At 30.2% G+C, this 2311-nt stretch overlaps 1 long non-coding RNA gene across 1 annotated transcript; it reads right to left on the bottom strand.

Moving 5' to 3' along the window:
- Positions 1-1273: 1273 nt before the first annotated feature.
- LOC129240069 (uncharacterized) lies at positions 1274-1839 on the bottom strand. Its single transcript, XR_008582029.1, has 3 exons — positions 1772-1839; positions 1479-1688; positions 1274-1414 (listed from the first exon to the last, which is right to left on the bottom strand). It is a non-coding gene; the product is annotated as an uncharacterized LOC129240069 (long non-coding RNA).
- Between the last annotated feature and the right edge of the window lie 472 nt (positions 1840-2311).

Here is a 2311-nt window from a genome sequence, read left to right as displayed (position 1 = left end):
TTATGTTTGAAATAGATAATATTTTGCTAAAAGAAAATAAAAATATTACTCATTTCAGAGTAAAATTTGCTGGAATTAGGGAAACTGTTATTTTGTTTCTAGTAAAAATTTACTAAAAGAAAAATAGCTTTTTTCTCAATTTTCTACCTGAATTTTCAGATTATGAAATGTTTTAAATATTGAATAAAAATGCAAAAAATTTGGTTTTAGTTTTTTATTTTTGCATTTGTAAGCATTGAGAACATTGCACGTGTACATCCATTCCAATTATTTCTTATTTTAAGTCTTATTTTGTTTTTTCAAATCATCTATCAATTTTGACTGAAGTTCACTACTTGTCGGTGCCCACAGTAAGAAACTATTTCTTGAATCTGCAATAGTGTACTTGATGAAGTGTTTTTTTTTTGTCTGTTTGCATGTTCTATATGTTCGGCCAGTTGGAATTAAGACAGAGTGTAGAAGATAAAAAATTACTAAGTATTTTGCATCTGAAATTAGATTGTTAAAAAAAATGAGGGCTTAAGACATATTAAAGACCAGCATTGATGCTTCCTTCTTTAAACTGCCTCCAAGTAGTTAAGCTGTTTGAATCTTTAATGTAAATTTCTAGCAAAGGTGGCTTCTTAAAATCCAGTTCTATCTAAGATAGGAATGAAGAACAATAAATTATTTTTTATGTAAATAAAACTCACGAATTATACAGTTAAATGTCCAAAACTCTGCTTATACTGAGGCCATTCTTCTAAAATTGTATTTAAATTGGCATCTTTTTGTAGCATTTGTCGTCGCACAGCAAAAGTCACTTCCCATTTTAGTTGAACTTCATCGAATGGTTCAACGTTATACTTTAACCATGATTTTTCTTGAATGCAATCTAAATGTAATTTTTTTATTAAATGAAGGTTACATTAAATGCAGATTATAATATTTAATAATCTCTCATTTAAAATTTAAATTAAACCAAAATATACTCATGAGTTAAGAAAGCCATATCGTCGTTGCGATTGCAAAACTGCATAAAACCAAAACGAATTGACCAAAGAAACTGAAGTTTCACGTACACTCTTTTGCAGAATTACTATTTGTATATTGATCTCTGTCATAATATTAATAAATTATAAGTTCAGTGAAAAAATTGAGCTATACTTTTGTAAAAAATCAGTTTTCTCTTCCTTCACCACTTATGTAGTTTTGTATATTGCATATACGCGGTATTGCTTTCGCAACGACGATATATGTACCTATGTACATATATGCCTGTTACGCAAGAATTAATCTCCGTTCCTTTTGTTGTTGGTTCTACATCTCTTTTGGAAATAAGACCATCCCGTCTAAGTTTCAATAATACACTGTGGTACTTAGCATACAGAGATCCACCTGGCTTTTTTCCTTTCTTATGAATGTAATATATATCCTGTGTAAATGAAATCGAGGTTAGAAAACTTTTTTTTAATAAAAATTTTAGGTTGTGACCAGACTTTAGATTCACTCGTAAATAAATCCACAATTTTATTGGCGAAAGCTTCAAATGTTTTAGGGTTTGGATGTACTTCAGCAGAAATAAAATAATTTGCAACTGTTGCAGCTAGAAGTTTCCTATACTTTGGAGTGAGACACTTTTTTTGCGCATAGTATTTCAGGATTTGTGATCCACCTGCCGACTTACTGAGTATTGCTTCAAAAGATTCCTTATATGAAGTACAGAAATGTAATAATGTATAAAATAAATAAATAACTAAAGTAAAAGTACAATAATAAAAAAAACATTTACCTCGCCACGACATTCATTTGCCAATAAAGCGCATGCCTCAGTGTGAAGGGCTTGTGTTTTTATTCCCTAGTGAAGTAAAACGAAGATTATGAATTTTTGCATGCATATCTGTATGTGTGTATATGCACAAAATAACAAATAAGCAAGCGCAACGCCAATTGAGCAGATTATGCTCAAAAATTACCCTTGGTCTAAACTGCGATGTGTCGATCAATGTATCCAAATGGCTTGGCTTTAGGAGCTTCAATGATTCCTTAGTTAGACCGCTTTCTATAATTGAAATGATTAGCAATAACTAAAATGAGCAAAACAAAATATCCATAAACTTACCAATAAACACGTTCAAAAACGGTTCGCCTTCCAACTCAATTAAAATGTCTATTAATTCATCCATTGCACGACAAAATATATAATCACGAAGAAAAAAAACAATCAACTACGTATGTTCGTAAAAGCAATGAGCATTCGATAAGATAATTGTAAGTAAAGTAAAAAATAACAAAGAAGAATGTAACATCAAAATGAGGACTACGGGTTTAT

The sequence above is a fragment of the Anastrepha obliqua genome, chromosome 3, assembly GCF_027943255.1.
Source record: "Anastrepha obliqua isolate idAnaObli1 chromosome 3, idAnaObli1_1.0, whole genome shotgun sequence".
Taxonomy (NCBI): Eukaryota; Metazoa; Arthropoda; class Insecta; order Diptera; family Tephritidae; genus Anastrepha; species Anastrepha obliqua.
Note: the sequence above shows the minus strand (reverse complement) of the source record. Positions and strands in the feature narration are given on the sequence as shown.